The following is a 21,222-nucleotide window of genomic DNA, read 5'->3' on the forward strand; positions in this document are numbered from 1 at the left end:
CTGGCTATCAAAAAACCTAATAGCTCTTATAGGTTAGTTCAAGATGTAAGAACTATCAGTGCAGCTGTTATTCCAGTCCATCCAGTAGTCCCTAACCTATACTTTATTATCCACTGTCCCCACCTCTTCTACTTACTTCTCTGTTCTTGACCTCAAAAATGCATCCTTCATGATTCTCCTCCATCACAATGGGACCTCTTACACCTTCAACTCCACAGACTACAAATCCTCCAGTAATCTACTCTACAACCCAAACAGGACCTCCTTACAGCTGCATAAGGCGGCAGATGTACTCCAAGAACAATGCTGCTTCTACACCAACAAATCCAGCCTCGTCCGGGATGGTGCAAAACACTTCTGTGAACAAGCCTCCAAACTCCTAGAAAACTCCCCTAACAACACGTTCCCTTACCCCTTCAACTGGCTCCTGCCCCTCCTATACCCTACCACCTTTATTATTATTATTCTCCTTTTATTTCCCTGCTTCATTAACCTATTTCAAAAAATTAATTAAAAATCAAATTTTGAAAATTTCTAACCATACTGTCAACCAGTTACTCCTCCAGGGCTATCAAGGCCTTCTCACGAAGAATAATGAAACCAGCTAGATGACATCATGAATCATCTCAGGATGCCCACCCTTCCCCAACTCTATAGCAATGACCTCACTAACCCCAGAATCTGCGCCCCCTTCCAGCAGGAAGAAGCAAGAGAATGAGATTCTACACCCAGTTCCCCAGAAGCCCAATTAAGAAAAGAAAAAGATGGGAATGAAGGCAAATTCTGGTGTGCTAGGAGCCTCACCCCTTAAGATCCAATCACCACTGACTGGTCGCCCACCCTTTAAGATTCAATCACCAATGCAGAACATACCCTACCCCTACTCCTTAAAAATGCGCTTCCTCACCCACAAGCTGCTGCTCCCTCTCACTGGGGGAAGGCATTTTCTCTTTCAAATAATAAAATCTCTTGCATTGGCCTGTGTCTCCTGAGTCATTCTGGGGTAAGGAGGGTCACGGTGAGATATCCTTTCAAACACTGCCCATATAAAGGAGGATACCTCAGCATAGCCCATGTTTTTATTGTTAATCATTCAGGCTGTGGATAAAGTGAAGGTTCCTGTGGCCAGGATTCTTACCTGGCCCTGGTTGGCTAGCTCACTACATGTTTGGGAAATGCATCATTGTTAGGCAAGAAAATAGATATGAGCAGGGTGGAAAGAGAACAAGGTCAGTAGAGCCCACTACAAAGGACTCAGTTAACCACTTAAAACTAGAAAGCCAGAAAAGACTCAGAGTTATTAAGTTAATCAGTTAAAGCTCAAAAAGTCAGGAGCAACTTGGCGTTGAATGCTTAAATATTCCCCAGATAAGGAAAAGATTTTGAGCACAGCCCATGTCTTCACTGTGTCAATTAGATCATGCCACTGTAAGATTTACTCTAGCCTGCCAAAAGGCCCACCTATAAACAGCATAATAAAGACAAGGAGATCCCACCTTAAAGCCAAAATTGCATTTTGAAAAAACCCAGGAAGTTAAGATGATTCTGCCCACCTTGGAGGAAGGGCTGACAGTCTTGATTGATGGGCTCCCAAACCAGGAAGTTGCTATCCTGGGAGGGAACCAAAGCAGTAAATTTCTTGTGTTAAGCTAATTTTGCAGAATTACCTAGAGGACTGATAAGAAACTTAAATGTCTCATCAAAGACATCTGGCACCACTTAACAAGTCCACATCCCTAGCCCTTTGTCAAATTCCTGAAAAATCCTTAAAAGGGGAAACCCCCAACCTTTCAGTGCGCTCCTCTCTCTGAGGTTGCCTGCCTGCACTTTCTCTCTAAGTAAAACTTTTACTCTTTTTCACTACTGTGTCTCTGCCCTTCAAATCTCTGTTGCAGCGGGGACAAGAATCGAGGAAAATACCCACCTCTACCCCAACATTGTTATTGACTCTATATAAAGAGCTCTGCCCAGTGCTCTGGGTGACACAGTGCCATGGCTGCCAGGCTGCAGGAAAGCAGAGCAGAGGCTGGAGTGGTGGCAGCACCGAGGACAGATACTGGGATGACTGTGCCGGCAGACAGGCCCAGAGGACAGCTGTGTGGGCACAGAGGCCTAGAGGCAGAGACTGGCTTGCTGCATGCAGACTTGCTGAGTGAATGGGATTCTAGAGACTAACCTGCCACTGTGGAAATAAAGTTGGATATAACCCTTTCACCCCAAAAACGTTCTATTGTCATTCCTTTGGTCACATTGAATCCATATTGAACTTGTCCAGGGCTGAAACCCCTTTGGCAAGACAACTGATGACAGTTGGCAGGGTTCATTGGTGACCAAGGAAAAGAACAGGCTGCCCTGATGGAAGGAGTACTTCAGCAGGCTGCACCTATGGATGGGTAGACACTTGAGTGTCCCCATGTGGACATGTGGAACTGTGAAGAGGTGGACTGGGGTCCATCCCAAGAGAAAAAAAAATTGTTGTTGATTTAAATGGCGTCTCTGCAAAGAGCTGTGGAAATAGTAAAGGATGTCGTGGTAGCCCAAGAGGAAGCAGCAGGAGAAGCAGCAGCATGCAGGCTGCCAGGTGCCATGGGACAGGTGAAGGATGTGGTGGAGCTGTCAGCCCCAGAAACGGAGGCGCGGAGGTGTGACGAACAGGTGTGGGTGGAGGCCCTGCCGGTCCCAGAGGTATCAGCCCCTCCTCCGTTGAGACCCCACCTGGTTGAAAGCTGGTGGACAGAAGGACCTGGCAAACGTGGGTTCTTCCAGATGTGCGGCCCCCTCCTCAGGCTGTGGAGCACTCCATGCTCTGATTCTACCCTCAGCTTCAAGCACAAAAGGAAATATGGTCTGTTTCTCAAAGGAAGAATTTAAAGGGACCCAGGAAGGTCACAAGGACCCAGATGTGGGCTGGTTTGAAAAGACAGGAGTAGACAGAAATTGAATGCCTAGAGCTGTGGCAGTGACTAGGACCGGAGCAGAGGTTCCAGCTGCTGAGGACGAAGCAGAGGCAGAGACAAAGCAACAGGAGAGGCCTGTGTGTCTGCAAGACTTTTTGCTGAAGAGGCTAGAGAAAGGTGGGTATTGTAAGGCTCACCCATGGTCCTGTGGTTAACTCCTTTGAGTAGAACAGGTTAGAATACACTAGGATGAGCACGTGGTGGCAATAAATCTCCTCAGGTTTTAGGGTTATTATAATTTGTTGTAATTTTTGTTAGTTGTATATTGTTCTAGCCTCTGTTGTTATTATGGTATTTGGTTACAATGCTCCAGCTTTCTTGCACAGGGACCATTGCAGAGAATTGAGGGCACATGGACTGAGAGGTGAGAAACCAGGAGGGGTGGAGCGATAAAGTGAAGGTTCCTGTGGCCAGGATTCTCAGCTGGCCCTGGTTGGCTAGCTCACTACACATGCGTGGGCAGTATCCTTATTGACTCGATACAGAGCCCTGCCCAGGGCACTGGGTTACCTAGTGGCATGGCTGCAAGGCTGTAGGAGAGCAGAGCAGAGCAGAGGATGGAGTGGTGGCAGCACCGAGGACAGAGACTGGGATGGCTGTGCATGCACAGAGGCCCAGAGGCAGAGACTGGCTTGATGCACACAGACTTGCTCTGAGTTAATGGGATTCTAGTGACTGACCTGCCACTGTGGAAATAAAGTTGGGTATAACCCTTTAACCTCAAGAACATTCTATTGTCATTTCCTTGATCACACTGAATCCATAGTGAACTTGCCTGGGGCTGAAACCCATTGTCAAGACAGAGGCCCACCTTATTTTTTAACTTTACCTATATGCTTTTTTTTCTCCTTCAGCCCTAATCAAGTAACTTACAACCTGGGCAACTAATTTAGCAAGGATCCCTAGCAGTAAACAACAAAGTAAGAGGCAGGAACGATTCCATCTTAAAGATAAGATTGCATTTTGAAACCCAGGAGGTCAAGAAGAAAGATTCTTAACTTACTCTTTAGCAAACACCTCTGGGGCAGAGCAGGCCATCTTATTTGATATGCTCCCAGATCAAGAGGCCAGTATCTCAGTGAGACATCAGAGCAGTAAATTTCTTGTGTTAAGTTAATTTTAAACATTTGGGGGCCACTTAACAAGTCCGCACCCCCAGCCCTTGGTCACATTCCTGAAAAATTCTTAAAAGGAGGCAACGCCAACCTATCAGGGCTCTCCTCACTCTGAGGTCGCCAGCATTTTCTAAGTGTATGTTTGAGTTTTTCCCAACCTTTTAGGGGTGCCTCTTGTCTGGGGCAGCCCACAGTCCCTTCTCCAAGTGTGCTCCTTTTTGCCTTAAACTTCTCATTGCTCAACTTAAACATTTTGTCTCTGCACTTTTCCAGTGGTAACTGTCTTTGTTACTTTGCTTTTTCATTCTAATCCAGATTGGGAGGGTTAAAGATGGCGGCGTGAGAGGTGAGACAGAGGCTTCCTCCTAAAACGCATATAATACGAAAACATAATTAATACAACTAATCCTGAGAGAGCAACAGGAAAGAGGATGGCGTCAGACTGCACACACCTGGAGAAAAGCGCAGATCTCAGGGAACGGGGTAACGCACCAGAGCTGTGGCTCCGTGGGACCCGAGCCCCGCCCCCACCCCAGCTCACCGGTGGGAGGAAGAGAAACAGAGCAGGGAGGGAGTGGAAGGCCTGGGACTGCTGAATACCTAGCTCCGGAGATCTGCTCTGGGAGCACAAACCTACATTTCATGGTGCTTTCATCATACTTTTGTGATTACGGGGTTGGAAAGCGGGACAGGCAGAGTTCCTGGGGAGACTGGGATTCTGGCTGCTTGTGGAAAGCAGGGATCCATACCCGGCTGCTCTGGGACAAAAGCTTATACCTGTGTGCTCGGCCCACTGGCTCAGGCAGTGGAGACAGGCACAGCAGCCGGGAGGCGGGGAACAGCTCTTTCCTACCCCCAGGCACCAGTACCGCTCCCCTGCGACCCCGGGCATTGCTTCAGGGGCTCAGCAGCTCCAGAATAGAGCTTCTGGACACTAGAGGGCGCCACATACAAACATGAAACACCAAAGGAACCTGGTCCAGAGTAAAATTGTTAATACAACTCCCGAGAAAGACTTAAATGATATGGACCTCGTGACTCTTCCTGAAAGGGAGATCAAAATAAAAATCATTAACATGCTAATGGAAGTATGGAAAGATATCCAAAAATTCAGGAATGAATTCTGGTTGGAGATCCAATCGTTGAAGAACACAATGGAGGGTATTAAAAGCAGGTTGGATACAATGGAGGAGATGATAAATGAAATAGAAACCAGAGGAGGAAAACAAAGAAGCTGAGGCACAGAGAGAAAAAATGATCTCTAAGAATGAAAGAATATTGAGAGAACTGTGTGACCCATCCAAACAGAACAATATTTGCATTATAGGGATACCAGAAGAAGAAGAGAGAGAAAGGGATAGAAAGTGTCTTTGAGAAGGTAGTTGCTGAAAACTTACCCAATCTGGGGAAGGAGACACTCTCACAGGCCATGGAGGTGCACAGATCTCCCAACACAAGGGACCCAAAGAAGACAACACCACAAAATATAGTAATTAAAATGGCAAAGATCAAGGATGAGGACAGACTATTGAAAGCAGCCAGAGTGAGAAATAAGATCACATACAAAGGAAAGCCCATTCTAATCCAGATTTCAGCTCAAACACTCACTCTGTCCTATCTCAGACATGTAAGGAGGGGCTGCTGAGAGCTCAGATCTGGGCTTGCAAATTACTGTTGCCTAGGTGATCAAGAACTGCAGCTCACAGTCATACTCTTTAGTAGCCTGCCTGAAAGTCTCTTTTCTTCACCTATAGGAAATACACAGTACATAATCTCACTCCATCCAGTGCTCTGTGGCTCCCCCAAAGCACGGGGTGGTGGGGACTTGGTTCCCATGGTGTGCAATCCAAGCAGACACTGGACACCAGGGGATACTGGCTTAAGGAGTAAGAAGGAGACGTGCCCCATGCTGAGTAGCAGTTCAATTAACTTCCTTTATTATTCTATTGTCATTCCCTGATACTCTCGCTTTAACGAATTCCTTCCTCCTTGTACTCTGACTTCCCTAGGTCTCTGAACCAAACTCCCCAACACAGGCAGCAATAAGTTAGTCAACAAAGCATTAATGAAGCATCTCAGCCTCTTAGCGGCAGTAAATAATTCTTTATCTCCTTGTCTTCCTCCATCCAGGTCATGAAATTGCCCCCCACCCATTCTTTTCTGATAAAAATACATTGCTTCCCTGCATAGGAGGGACAGTTTTTCTGGCTGCTGCTCCATCTGTGCCCCACAAACTGCAATTCTAAGATCCCAAATAAAGAACTTGTTTCTCTTTCGGTTTCCCCTGCTACTTCTCAGCACAGTGTGGATTTTAGAATTGAAGATGGGGTCAACACTACTTTACACCACTGAATTCAGGAAGTAACATGAGCCTAGGATGCAAATCACTGCAGAAAGTCAAACTACATCAGGGAAAATGCTCCCACACCAATAAAACCCAAATTTTTTCTTTGAATTCAGGGAGCTGACACTTTCATACAAAGTAGACGTTTATGGGAGCCATTCCGTAAACTAATAAAATAAAAGGTTTAAGTTTGGTTGAGGAATTAAGGAATGAAGCTCTTATCCTCACCCACAGAGACCAGGTTGCTGTAGTTCTCCTGCATCACACTCTTGTACAAGGCCCGCTGAGCAGGTGCCAGGCATTCCCACTCCTCCTGGGAGAACCGAATGGCTACGTCCCCAAAGGTCAACAGTCCCTGATGTGTAAAGAACAAAGGAACAAAAACAACCAAGTTTACCAAGTGGCTATGAACAGAGTCACAAGCTGAGTCAAAACGAGAACTGGTTTGGGATTGGTCGAGTGACATGAATCATTTTCAACAAATATTCCATATTGCTCCTTTAACACTGGGGAAAGAGGATGATATAAATCCACAGAACCACTATAGACACTATAATTATATGGGAGATAAATGTATAATTGAAGAATCAATACAAGCATGTATATTTCTATGTGCTAAATTGATAGCTTACCTGTTAAGTTCTATATATTTCTCAATGGCAAAGTTGTGGTACATTAGAAGTTTACCTATCAAATGTAATAGGTAGAACACTGAAGATCTCCGGATATTTAAAGACCTCATTTTAAAATGCAGATAATGATTCAGGTATTCTGGGCTGGGTCTGACTTTCTGCATTTCCAGCAGGCTCACCAGTGAGGCTAAGGACTTTCCCATCAAGGGCCACATTTTAAAATTACAAAGCAGTGAATACCAGAGAAATATTCATGGGAAGCTTTAAGTAACTGTGATGGCCAATGCAGTCCCTTAATCACAGCAACAAGGAAGGGCAACCAGAATCCATTTAGAACATTTACTATATATCAGATATTACTCTGTTTTTCATGAACTGATGTGTAAGACACAAAAACGATCCATAAGAACAATATTATTTTCCCTTATTTATGATGATATTTTATTAAACATCCAATAAATAGCAGCGCCTAGGTTTTAACCCACTTTATGTAACCTAGAATTTATCAAGAGGAATATACAGATGAAAATTCTTGTCAACTGGAAAGGAGGCTCATAACAGTTCTCTAAACTGAGTGGATGAATAGAAACAAATGAACCAAACAGCACAGACTTGATCTAAGGTTTACATTTTGCTCACATCCACATATTAAAATATAAGTATACATGTTAACACTAATACAGCTGAAAATTTTGGCAGAAAATAAATATTTTCATTTGCATATCCATTATTTCTGGATGCTTTTTCTATCTTTAAACTAAGGAAACCCACACATGATAAAAATTAGAATTAAAGCTATTGTTTCTGAGTCTTCTATTTCCCTGAAATTTTTTGCTACATTTATCATAGGTGCCCAGTTAGGTTTTACAATTTATTTTATTTATTTTATTTTTTTATTTTGGTATCATTAATCTACAGTTACATGAAGGACATTATGTTTACTAGGCTCCCCCCTTCACCAAGTCCCCCCAACATACCCCTTCACAGTCACTGTCCATCAGCGTAGTAAGATGCTGTAAAATCACTACTTGTCTTCTCTGTGTTTCACAGCCCTCCCCATGTCCCCCCAAACTGTACATGCTAATTGTAATGCCCCCTTTCTTTTTCCCTGCCAGGTTTTACAATTTTAAGATACTAATACATATGTTAAATATATTCTATGGTTCTTCTTTTCTCTTTTTGAAAATGCAAAACATAGTAAGTAACAGTAGGTCTGTGTCGGGAGTGTAGAATAAAATGCAAACTCCCACAGCCCAGGATGTCTGATGGAAACCTCCATTTGGACAGGCCAGAATCTCCAGGGAACAAAGGAGACCCACATTATTTTACAAAGCAAAGTATAAGTGTTAGGCTTGGAAAACAGATATGAGTGAGGTGGTAAGAGAACAAGGTCAGTAAAACCCCTAGAAAGGACTCAGTTAACCAAGTAAAACTAGAAATCCAGAAAAGACTCAGAGATAGAGTTAATGAGTTAAAGCTGAAAAGGTCAAGAGCAACTTGGCCTTGAATGTTTGAATATTCCCCAGATAAAGAGAAGTATCTGAGCACAGCCCATGTCTTCATTGAGTCAGTTAGACCATTGTAAGATTTACTCTAGCCTGCTAAAAGGCCCACCTATAAACAGCATAATAAAGACAGGGAGATCCCACCTTAAAGCCAAAATTGCATTTTGAAGAAAACCCAGGAAGTTTAAGAAGAAAGACTCTTAAGATACTCTTTAACAAACAAATAACTCCGCCCACCTTGGAGGAAGGGCAGACAGTCTTGATTGATAAGCTAATTTTGCAATTTAGACCTAGAGGACTGACTGATAAAAAACTTAATGTCTCATCAAAGATACTTGAGGAGGAAGAGCCAAGACAGCGGCGTGAGTAGGACAGTGGAAATCTCCTCCCAAAACCATATACATTTTTGAAAATACAACTATTCCTAAAAGAGAGACCAGTGGATACAGTACAACAGCCAGGCCACATCTACGTCTGCGAGAACTCAGCATCTCACGAAGAGGCTAACATATAAGCCGCGGCCCGGTGGGACCCGAGTGCTCCCCCGACCCCAGCTCCCCGGCAGGAGGAGAGGAGTCAGAGCAGGGAGGGAGTGAAAGCCCAGGACTGCTAAACAACCAGATCTAGTAATCTGCACCAGGAGCGCAGACACACAGTGCATGGTGTGCTGGATACTAGGGAAACGGAAAAGTAAAATCTGAGAGTGGGTCCCCACAATCGGATCCCCTGGAACAAAAGAAAAGCAAGTGCTTTTTTAAAGTCTTAAAGGGACAGGGACCTCACAGCTGGACGGAATCATCCCGGCACACACAGCCCAGCAGCTGGAAATCCCGGGGAACTCCAGGTGCCCTAACCCCCTGGGTGGCAGCGCAGCTCTGAAGCCCCTCACAGCGATCAGCAGCCTGCCCGTTGTTCCTCTGGCCAGCACAGCCCCTAACACAGCAGCCCAGTAGCTTGAGAGCGGCCGCACGTGCCCGCGGTGGTGGTGGAGCAGCCTGGGAGCGGCCCCGCTGCCAGCAGCTGCCCAGAATCTCCTTCCAGCGTGCAGCCACTCAGGCCAGACCCAAAGGCCACTGGCAGCACACAGCTGCCCAGCACAGGCAGAGGGGCACCGCTCTCGCAGGAGAGCACACCCGGCTTGCCTGACACTCCCTGCAGAGCTCTGGGCTACCCTGATGGTGACCCCGCCCACAGCAGCTTAGGGGATTAATCCAGAGGCTGCTCCAGGAGTGTGGGTAACCAACACAGGCAGTGTAGAAGGGCAAGGCGACCAGCAAACAGGAAAGGACTTTGTTCTCCCAGCTGACACACGTGCTACCGGCCTACAGCTACCTCTATCGCCATGAAAAGGCAGAAGAATTTGGTCCAGTCCAGAATTACCCAGACAACCCCCGAGAGAGGGCCTGGGGAGACAGATTTAACCAATCTTCCTGAAAAATAATTCAAAATAAATGTCATAACCATGCTGATGGACCTGCAGAGAAATATGCAAGAGCTAAAGGAGCAAGTAGGGAGGGAAAATACAGAAATAAAACAATCTCTGGAAGGATTTAAGAGCAGACTGGATGAGGTGCAAGAGGCCATTAATGGAACAGAAATCAGAGAACAGGAATACAGAGAAGCTGAGGCAGAGAGAGATAAAAGGATCTCCAGGAATGAAAGAATATTAAGAGAACGGTGTGACCAATCCAAAAGGAAAAATATTCGCATTATAGGGGTACCAGAAGAAGAAGAGAGAGAAAAAGGGATAGAAGTGTCTTTGAATAAATAATTGCTGAAAACTTCCCCAAACTGGGGGAGGAAATAGTCTCTCACACCATGGAGGCCCACAGAACTTCCAACACAAGGGACCCAAGGAGGGCAACACCAAGACATATAATAATTAAAATGGCAAAGATCAAAGACAAGGACAGAGTATTAAAGGTAGCCAGAGAGAGAAAAAAGGTCACCTACAAAGGAAAACCCATCAGGCTATCATCAGACTTCTCAACAGAAACCTTACAGGCCAGAAGAGAATGGCATGATATACTTAATGCAATGAAACAGAAGGGCCTTGAACCAAGAATACTGTATCCAGCACGATTATCACTTAAATATGAAGGAGGGATTAAACAATTCCCAGACAAAGATACTTGAGACCACTTAAGTCCACACCCCTAGCCCTTTGTCACATCCCTGAAAAATCCTTAAAAGGAGGAACCCCCAACCTTTCAGCATGCTCCTCTCTCTGAGGTCACCTGAACTTTCTGAGTGTGTAACCTTTAATCTTACACTCTTTCTCTCCAACATTTCAGGGGGCTCCTCTCTCTCTGAGGTTGCCTGCGTTTTCTAAATAACTTTAAATAAAACTTATTCTGCTTAACTACTGTGTCTCTGCTGTTCAATTCTTTGTCATGGTGGGGAAAAGAACCGAGGAAAATATACAGCACTTCTCCCCCAACACAAACAATGGCATAAGACAAGAAAAGGGAGTTTCTAGACTAAATGAGGTGGTTTGTGAAATCGCTCAGCAAATCCTCCAAGATCCTGAATGGTAACTGGGAAATTAGTAAAAGGAGGATCCGGCCCTGAGCCTCGGAGTCAAGTGGACAGACAAAGAGAACAGCAGAGCGAGGCTTTAATGACGGTCTTGCAAGAACGGGTGTCTGGTGGGCAGGCACACCTGGGGAGGTTGGTGCCAGTAATTTATCTCCTAGTGCGCGAGTCCCTCCTGTTTCCTCATTGGCTGAGTACTGCAGGGTTCACATTCTTCCCTGTTATAGCCTTTCATACTCACCTAAGCCAGTTATATCTTTCCTTTATATTTGTCTTAATTTTAATGGTAGATTTAAAAAACTTAAATCAAACAGGTATAGTCAGGCCCTTACCAATTCCCCAGTCCCCTCCCCACCCCCACCCTGAGCAGCTTCCCGGCATATTTTTCACCACATGGCCCTTTGTTAATACCTTACTGTCAAAATGTTTAAACCTCCTGGTGGGAATAAATCACATGTAGGTTTTATGCTCTTTTCTAACAGTTCCCCTCTTTTTACTTAAGAATTTCTAATTTTATCCCCAGTAATGTATTTTAATTCACGCTTGGTCCTTTTTCAAATTTCTCTAATAGATTTTTACTCTCTTCCTCATAGTTCAATTTATCTTCTAATAACATAAGATTATTTTGGGTGTAGATCATAGGTATTTGTTTGTTTATGGCTGTGTCTATAAGCCTCTGAGTCAGGACTCTCACACAAGGGATGATCCGGCATCCTGCGGCAGTTACAACTCCTGCAACCATAACAAGGGATGTTAAAGAGAGGCAGCCGTACCTTTCCAATTTCCAAACCACCCTTCCAAACAGTCTGTAAAGGGGTCACTAATGCCAGAGATTTCACCTAATTCATTACCTAAAGTGGTGAGTCCCTGTAGAGCTTTAGTAATAGTACCATCAGGGGCAGTATTATTAGGAATAAAAGTATAACATTTTCCTGCTAACATAACACAGACTTCTCCTTCCTCTGATAACATCATATCTAATGCTATTTCATTTTCCCAGGTCATCCTGCTGGTAGCGTCTAATTGGCTAGCTGCTCCTTGAAGAGTGTCCCTGGTATAGTTAATGAATCTTTGATTATAGTAAATGTAATTAACCCAATCTATGTTTTTCTCGATGGTGGACCACCAAAATAGTGCCGATTCAAATCCTTCAGCTATTTGGTTTCTAGCTTTAAATTCATTAGGGACTCCCCTAGGGACTCTTATTGAGTCAATGTATACATTCGAATCAAAGGATCCTTGTAAATCTGTGATTTCTATGAAAAATTTTTCGTTGGGTGTGGAGAGAAATGCCAGGGTAAATGGAATGGCCAATTGGACTAAAGCCCAAGTCCCATACCATTGGGTGGCAAGGAGTAGCGCAGGTTCCCCTTTCCGCAGTACCACCGAACATCCCCTCGGGGGGATATGTGATTTCAAGAAGTTGCCCTCTTCAGAGACATTTAGGACGTGGGTACAGTTCAGCAAGTTCCCCACAGGAGTTGTGAACCTTCCCCTTATCTACAGAGGCATGAGGAGTGATTCATTTTTTACTATGGAAAAAGAGGGGGTTGCCCTTGAGTCTGACTTCTTTAATGCAGGGAGGAGACAAGCCCTTGCACGTCTCATCTCCCCAAGCGTCCTTGTCCTGACACAGGGCCAACATGCAGTTCATCCCAGTGGGGTCTGTGTCCCAGCCAAGAGGGAACGGGACCACCAGGACCTCCTGCACCTGTGGCCATCCAGCAGCACATGCATAACAATCACTTTTGTTCAAAGTTCATACTGAAAATTTGACCCATTTACCCAGGCATTGGTGCCTCCATAACCTGTCTCGAGTTCAAGAGTCTGTTACAGATCCTATACCTCTGTTCCAGTAACTACTTTAGGGTCATTACAGGGAAGATCTGGCTCATTATCTCCCTCAAGATCGGGGTGGTCCCTGTGGGTGAAGTCTTGTCTTCTGTTAAATTAAGACCAAACGTTCCCAAGGTATCTACTCCAGTGACATCTGCACCAAGTCTGTAAATACAAGGAGTAATCACAGGGTCTGAATCTAAGTCTTGAGGATTATGTATAGTTAATAAGAGGGAGTTACACTGTCTGTCCTGGCAATTATCAGGAGGACTATCTTTAGCCAAGGGGAGCTTTCCTTTTAAAGGTTTTCCTGCTGCACGAGGGGCCATCCGTCCACCCTTGAAACTGGGTAGTCCACCAGACACTGCTCCACCCTGCACACGGGGGCCCGTTTGCCTTTCTCACTCCGTTACATTCGTCCATTCAGGACACAGACACTTACTACCTCCAGAAAGCTGTGCTTGGTCACTTAGATCACCACAGAGAGAACTGGACACACATCAAACCTACTGGTTAGGGGGCCTGACAGGATAACCAGGGGTTACTCCCCATTCTAGGACTCCCTGTGACTTGCCTGTGAAATAAGAGTTAGCAGGATAAAAGTTAACATTTTTAGGTCCTTTTAGTTTCAGCCCTAAGGGTTGGTTAGCCACCTGGGACACCTGCCAATTCTCTGTGTTGTCCCCAGACCACCTCAGTTTCTTTCCTCTGGTGAAATGAGTCCAACCCTTTTCGGCCGTCCTCTCTGCATCTCTGTGGTCAGGAGGCACTTGGTAGGGGCCCTTCCAGCTGGGCTGGAGTTGGTCTCCTTTCCAGGACTTTACTAACACCAGGTCCCCAGGCTGGAAGCAGTGAGCGAAGGGCTCGGGTGGGGGAGTCTGGGCGAGGGGCCCTTTCAGCCTGAGAGAAGACAAGGTAGGAGACATGGCCAGCACATACTCCCTTAGAAACCGATTGTTTGTTTCCCTGGTGGGCAAGTCCGTTGCCCTCCCCAGACATGGCAGCCCATATAATAATTCATAAGGAGAAAGTCCCAGATCCTTTCAGGGAGCAATTCTGATACTTAGGAGTGCTACAGGGAGACATTTCGTCCAAGGCAACTTGGTTTCTAATATTAATTTGATTCAATGCTTCTTAAGAGTCTGATTCATTCTTTCTACATTTCCAGAGGGTGGTGGATGCCAAGCAGTATGGAAATCCCACTGTACCTGGAGTGCCATCATTATTCCCTGTAGTACTTTTGAAGTAAAATGACTTCCATTATCTGAATCAACATTTTCTATTAACCCAAACCTAGGAATTACTCGCTCTAAAAGTACCTTTACCACTGATCCTACTGTTGCAGTTGTTAGTGGGTGGGCCTCTACCTGTCCAGTGAGAGGGTCAACAATCACTACTAAATATTTAAGCTTTCCCATGTTTGGCATCTCAGTAAAGTCAACTTGCATATTGTGGAGTCGTCTTATTCCTGGGAGTCTCCCTCCAGGTCTGGCTTTCTCATACACTTCTTGTTAATTATTTGGCACATTATGCAGCTCAAACTTGTTTAGGAATGGTGTAAATACTTGCACACCCATAAACCTTTAGCAAAGCATCACACAGCGCCTGGGGACCCCAATGGCTCCCTCTGTGTAACATGTTCACAGCTCTCTCGTAATAGGTCAGCTGATCATTTCTCTCCTATCTGGTAAAGTCCACTGCCCTTTTTCATCTCAAGATACCCCCACCTCCTGTAGCTTCTTAATCTCTTTCTCAGAAAACTTTGAGATCAAGGTAATTTTAGGGATATTTGGAGTGAGGTTCAAAAATCTAATTCCATCTTCAGATGCAGCCTCTTTAGTGGCTACATCAGCAATTCTATTACCTGTTGCTTCATACGAACTTCCTTTCTGGTAACGATTCACATGCGCTATAGATATCTCAGCTAGAAGTACAAGATTTTGTGATGACTGCCCTTGTACTGTTCACCATGTAACTTATTCACTATGTAAGAATTTGTTCTCCATGTAAGAACTTGTTCGTTATGCTTCAGAAGATTGGAGACTGACGAAATTTAGGCTTGGGGTGGATTAATGATTGTGCATTGAGCATTGACTCCCCTATACAGAATTTTATTGTTGTTAACAACCATTTGATCAATAAATATGAGAGATGCCCTAACAACAACAACTAAGAAAAAGTACACACTTCCAATTGTAAAATAAATAAGCAACCGGGATGTAATGTATAGCATAAGGAATATAGTCAAAATATTGTAACAACTTGGTATGGTGATAGCTGGTACTTAGAATTATCATGTATATAAATGTTGAATCACTGTGTTGTACACCTGAAACTAATGTAATGTAATACTGTGTGTCAACTACCCTTCAATAAAAAATAATTATCTAAAAAAAAAAAAAAAAAAAAAAGAAGTACAAGATTTTCCAGAACCTCCTTGATTAATTCCCCTTGAATTAATTCCTTTCCTTTACTGTTCAAGAGACCTCTCTCTGCCCAAATTTTTCCAAAGGTACGGACTACACTGAAGGCATATTTGGAGTTTGTGTAAATCTTGTCTTCCTTGTCTAAAAGTAGTTTAAAGGCCTGATTAAGGGCAAACAACTCACAGGTTTGGGCTGACCAATTATTGGGTAATCTCCCCTTTTCACAGATAGATAACTGGTCTCCATCAATGATGGCATAGCCATTATGTCATTTGCCCCCTATCACCTGGGAGGACCCATCTATAAACAGTTTCACCCACCTAGAGGTGTTTCCCTTAAATCAGGCCTGACTTTAGTCTGATACTCTATGAGGTCTGTGCAACTGTGGCTCAATTCTGATGGGCCTTCAGCCTCCCCTGCACATGGCAAGCTAGCGGGACTGAGGCAGGTGTCTGTGGTTAAGATCAGGTCACCTTTTTCAAGTAGAATGTCTTCATACTTAAAATTCGAGAATCTGTTAGCCCATGCCCAGCCCACTGATTAAGTATGGCTGGAACCTGGTGAGGAGTACTTGATGGTGAGGGTTCCTCCTAAAGTTAGTTTCCTGCTCTCCTCTACCAGTAAGGCCGCGGCTGCAATGCTGAGAGGCAGGGTCCAATAGTTTAGACATACAGGCCACCAGTTGTTTCTCTCCACTCCGGGTGTGGGTCAAAACCCCTACAGCGGAACCTTGTTCAACTGTAACAAACAAGTTGGCTTCTGTAAAGACAGGAGTACCAGGACTGAGGCAGACTAAAGATTGACTTAATTCTTCTAGGATTTGCAGTTCCCCTGGGGTCCCCTGGAGAGGGTCTGGCTCTCCCTCTAACAATTTTGAATACAAGCCTCTAGACTTCTGTACATAAGAGTCGATCCATAATCTACAATATCCTACTATTCCCCAAAATTTTCTAAGTTCCCTCTTTGTTTTAGGCTTGGGGTAATTTATGATTCCAGCAATTCTTCCTGGATTGATTCTTCATTTTCCTTCACTTATAAGATGAACTAAATATTTAACTCCCTTTTCTATAAACTTAAGTTTGTTTCTAGAAACCCTCAACCCCTTTTGCACCAGGAAGTTAAGCAAACCTATAGTGGCTTTAGACACTCCTGTCTTTTCTTTCTCTGAGATTAATAGATCATCTACATATTGTAAAGATTGTGTTCCTTGCACAGGTTCAAAGTCCTCTAAGATGGATTCTAAAATTTGACCAAATTGGGGGCCTCCGTGAAATCTTGTGGCAACATGGTCCAACAATATTGCTGTTTTCTTCCATTTATGGGACTCTCCCATTCAAAGGCAGAAAAGGTCTCTGGTATCTAGACTTAGTGGACAGGCCCAAAATGCATCCTTCAGATCTATCACACTAAACCATTCATATTCATATGGTATTTTGCTCTGGAGGGCATAAGGGTTAGGGACTGCGGGATGTCGGGTCTGGACTAATTGATTTATACCCCCAAGATCCTGCACCAACCAATATGACCCATCAGGTTTTCTCACAGGAAGGATGGGAGTACAGTATGGTGACCTACAAGGCTCCAACAAACCACCCTTAACAAGGCCTTCTATTACTGACTGGAGACTTTATCTCCCTTCAAGGGGAATTGGATATTGTCTTCTGCAAATTATTTCACTCGCTTGCTTTAAGGTCACTTTTATTGGGGAAACTTGTAAACCTCCCCTATTTCCTTCTTTAAACCATACTCTAGGGTCTATTTTCTTTCTCCTCTGTAAGATATGTCATTAGAACCTTTACTGGGCCCCTTCTCTATTCCTAGACCCAGGCCTAAGTGAATAATTAGATCCCTTCCTAAGAGATGAGTTCCTGCTTCCAAGACATACAAGAATGACCCCTCTGTGATGTCACTTCCCAATATGATTACAGTATTTTCAAAAACAGGAACTTGGATCCCTCCCCCTTTTCCCCAGAGACTAAAAGCTTTTTGGTCTGAAATTTCACATCTTGTGGCTGAAAGGTCAAGGAAGAACGGGCTGCCCCTGTATCTACTAAAAACATATATATATATATCTTATTTAGTCCCCACCTTTACCTTTATCACGGGTTCCTGGTGGGATTTAATTAAGGGGAAACCCTGACGTCCCTATTCCTCATCTAATGCCATGAGGGGAGTCACATCTTCTTCTTTTTCCCATAAAGGGCATTCTCTCTCTTAAAGTGGCCTGATTACCCGCATTGAAAGCATTTCTTGTCTCCTCCCGTCTCCCTCTTTCTCTGTCCCTCCTGGTTCCCTTGTCTCCTCTGAGGTGGTCCTCCGCCTCTCTTCTCACTTGTTCTACGGCAGTCACCATGACTTGCTTTCTGCTTCTGCCTCTCTTCCTCTCTTTTAGCAAACACTTTCTGAGCTTCTCTCAGTAATTCCTCAATAGGTTTCCCTTTCCGTCCATCTAGCTTCTGTAATTTCTTAGCAATATCCAGCCAACTTTTGGTTACAGAATTAGCCTTTAAAAGACCCTGTCCTACCTGATCTTCGGGCCCAAGTCCTGAGTACTTCCTCATCTGGTCCCCGAGTCTCTGTGAAAATGCAGTTGGGGTCTCTTCCTTCTCCTGTTGGACTCCAATCCCCTTAGTAAGATCTTGAGATCTTGGGGCCGATTCCCTAATTCCCTTCATAATCAGCCCTCGAAGACCCTGCATTTTAGTTCTGTCCCCTAGATTACTATTATCCCACCCAGGATCTACATTTGGGAACTTCGGTTCTGCTGGCTGGAAGCCCCGGCCCGGTGGGTGTTCTCGTTCCCAAACGGACACAGCAGCTCTCCTGATCACCCCCTCTCACCACCAGGGCACAGGATATTCACGGTGGGCACCAGCTCAATCCAAGTATACATACTAGGTCCCAGGAATTGGTCTAGTTGGCCCGCTAGGCCCAGGGGATCTTCTAGCAATGGTTTCATTTCCTTCTTGAAATTTCTCACCCGAGTACCAGTGAGGAAGCACTAACAGACCCAGTTTCCCCCTGTCCTAGCGGGACCTCTCTCAATGGAACCTCTTGGGGTTTCTGGTGGTCTCCCCAGAAGGACGGAGGAAACTAAGCCCCTCTCACATTGTTGTGACTCCTTCCTAAGGTTAGGATAAGGGTTGTAGGGGGCCTGGTAGGGGCCGAAGGCTCCTGGCTCTCAGGTGAACCTGGGTCTTACTTGATCCTCCTGGCTTGTTCCCCTCGAGTCCCAGCCTGAGGATTACCAGGGGGAGGGAGGCAGGACAGCGGGTCCCAGACCCGCCCTGGGGGGTCTCCTGCGGCTCCTCGGCTTTCCCGTCGCTGGCGTTGAGGGGAAATACGGGAAGCGCCCTGGGTGACCAGCAGAGGGCGCAGTCCCCGCCCTCCGGGGACCTGGAGGCTTCCGCGCTCGCAAAGCACTGGAGCCTGGCAAAGCCAGTTTTCATTCCATCCAAACTGCGGCTGGAAAACTGATGGCTTAGGGTCGGTTCTTTAGTCCAGACAAAACAGCAAAGTTTGACCACCTTCTGTTTGTCCTTAGCCCTGGTACAGGCAGCGTCCCCCCAGTACTTAACCGTCACCCCAGCAGGCTCTCTGGGGGGATTTCAGGGGAGCCCATCCGGTTCCCTTTCCCTGCTTCCCTGGGCCTAGAACTTGTATTTCCCACCTTTCAGGAGGTTCCTGTGTCCGAGTTCCCTGTGTACTCAGCTCCCCATAATGGAGGCTTCTTGCACACACCCCGGGATCCCCTCCGTCCGTCTCTGGCTGTCTCCCTTGCGGGAGAATGGAACCCTGGGTCGGGACTCCACACTCGCTTCGTATCTAGGACACGTCTCAGCCGCACACACCCGACCTCCGGGCGGCGCCCAACCACCAAGGCAGTACTTACGGCCCAATTTTCCTACCTTGGCTCGTGCACGAGGTCGCCTGGTTGCCGCGGCGCCTGCGTTTTCTCCCCTGCGTCGGTCACGCTGTCTCCGCACAACAGTCTCGGGCCTTCTCTCGGATTCAGTGCGAAGGTGAGATGCCCAGACAGTGCGGGCCACCCAAAGCGGGGGGGATGTGTCTTCCCACTCCGCTTGGGCCCCCACCTCGCACGGGCAAGAGGATCCCGGACGAGACCCCAAAATGTGAAAAACACATTCACTGGTCCAAACGCAGTAAGTGGACACAGAGATAAAGAGAACAGCGGAGCGAGGCTAGGATCGGATGTCTGGTGGGCAGGCACACGTGGGGCAGTGGAGGAAGTAATCTATTCCCTAGTACGCAAGCCCCTCCCCTGGTTCCTCATTGGCTGAGTACTGCAGAGTTCACATTCTTTCCCAGGTGTCTATCCTTCCCTTATATTTTTCTTAATTTTATTGGTAGGTTTAAAAAACTCAAATCAGATATAGTCAGGCCCTTATCAATCCCCACCCCACCCCCACTCTCAGCCTGAGCAGCTTCCTGGCACATTTTCCACCACGTAGCCCTTTGTTAATACCTTCCTGTTAAAATGTTTAATCCTCCTGGTGGGAATAAATCACACTTAGGTTTTATGCTCTTTTCTAACAAGTGTTGTGTTTACAGCCTACAGATTTACTTGTGTCCATATCTTAGATGGAAAATTTAGGTTACTTAGAAATGTACTCCTCACATTCTAACGTGAATGATAATTTCACTACAGGGAATTGGAGATCTAAAAATGCAGCTGCTCATTCAAGATTTCCCTGTTGGGCTCTGAGCCTGCATTTCTAACAAAGGCCAGGAACACCGGTCTATTTGGAATAACAGAGAGGTAGGACTCCCGGGAACTTGTGGAACAATTTTCTGGAAATTTCAGGTTCTAATATAATACTAATAAAATGGAAATAATCCCTAGTGATTATTTATTATTAGTAGGCATCATTCTAACAGCTGTTCATTAATTAATGCAAGAAAAAAACACAAAAATCATCCAGAAGGAAGATATTCTTATGAACAGGTATTAAATGGCAGCAATGAAGCTTTAATGAGATTATGTAGCTCAACATCAGTCTCATCCACATTCTTCCCAGATTACATTATATATAATCATCTAGGGTGATCTCTCTCCTCCTGGAGTAATTACTCTGGCTAAACTCTTTTAACACAGTTGTGGGGTTGTAGGTTAAAGATTCTAATTGAGTATTTTGTGCCTTCCTGATTTGGCAACTGAGAATAATCTGCATGTCCCAAAGGCTCACCTTGGGGTGGCCGAACCTCGGTCCCCACACAGCTAAGCCTGAGCTGTATTTTTTAAAGGTTTCAGAGCAAGTGAGCATACTCGGAAGACAGGACTTCAGAAGCAGAGAAGGAACCGAGCGCCAGTTCTAAACGCAGAGCAGCTCAGGGGGGAACGCGGGCCCAGCCACGGCCGGACGCACCCTCACCTGGCCGGCCGCCATCTCCGCCTCGGCCTCGGGCTGCTCGGGCTCCTCCCCCACCGGGCGCTGTGCGGACACGGCTCACGGCCCCGGAGAAGATGCGCGGACAGCGGCGGCAGGGCCTCTCCCGGCTCCCCGCCGGCCGCGCGCAGGGCCCTGACACGGGGCCCAGACCGCCCTCCGGGCCCGGGTCTCAGGACGGACGCGGGTGCGTGGGGCTCAGGGACCGCGGGCACCGGCTCTGCCCCGCAGGGACAGGCGAGCTCACCGGGAGCGCGGAGGGGGAGCCCCGGGAAGAGGCCCCACGGCCGCACCACCCCCACTGCGGGACACGCGCCTCCCGCTGGAAACAAGAGCGGGACCCGCCTTCCCCGCGGGACGTACAGCCACGCATGCGCAGTCGGGCCGGCGTCTCCCCGCGCACCCGCGGCCCCGGAAGTGGCCTGGGGCTCCGCCCCCTGAGGTTTAAGGGAGGGCAGGGAGCC

General features: G+C 46.1%; 1 protein-coding gene and 1 pseudogene across 1 annotated transcript in view; both read right to left on the minus strand.

The window, feature by feature from the left end:
* Nucleotides 1–6,741, minus strand: part of LOC118909711 (zinc finger protein 493-like) — a 160,180-nt gene extending 153,439 nt beyond the window's left edge. The window contains exon 1 of the mRNA XM_057496375.1: nt 6,645–6,741. The gene's annotated coding sequence lies outside the window, so the exon portion shown is untranslated. The remainder of the gene's footprint in view (nt 1–6,644) is intronic.
* Nucleotides 1–20,882, minus strand: part of LOC130682239 (zinc finger protein 665-like) — a 36,389-nt pseudogene extending 15,507 nt beyond the window's left edge.
* Between the last annotated feature and the right edge of the window lie 340 nt (nt 20,883–21,222).

This window comes from Manis pentadactyla (genome assembly GCF_030020395.1).
Source record: "Manis pentadactyla isolate mManPen7 chromosome 15 unlocalized genomic scaffold, mManPen7.hap1 SUPER_15_unloc_1, whole genome shotgun sequence".
NCBI lineage: Eukaryota > Metazoa > Chordata > Mammalia > Pholidota > Manidae > Manis > Manis pentadactyla.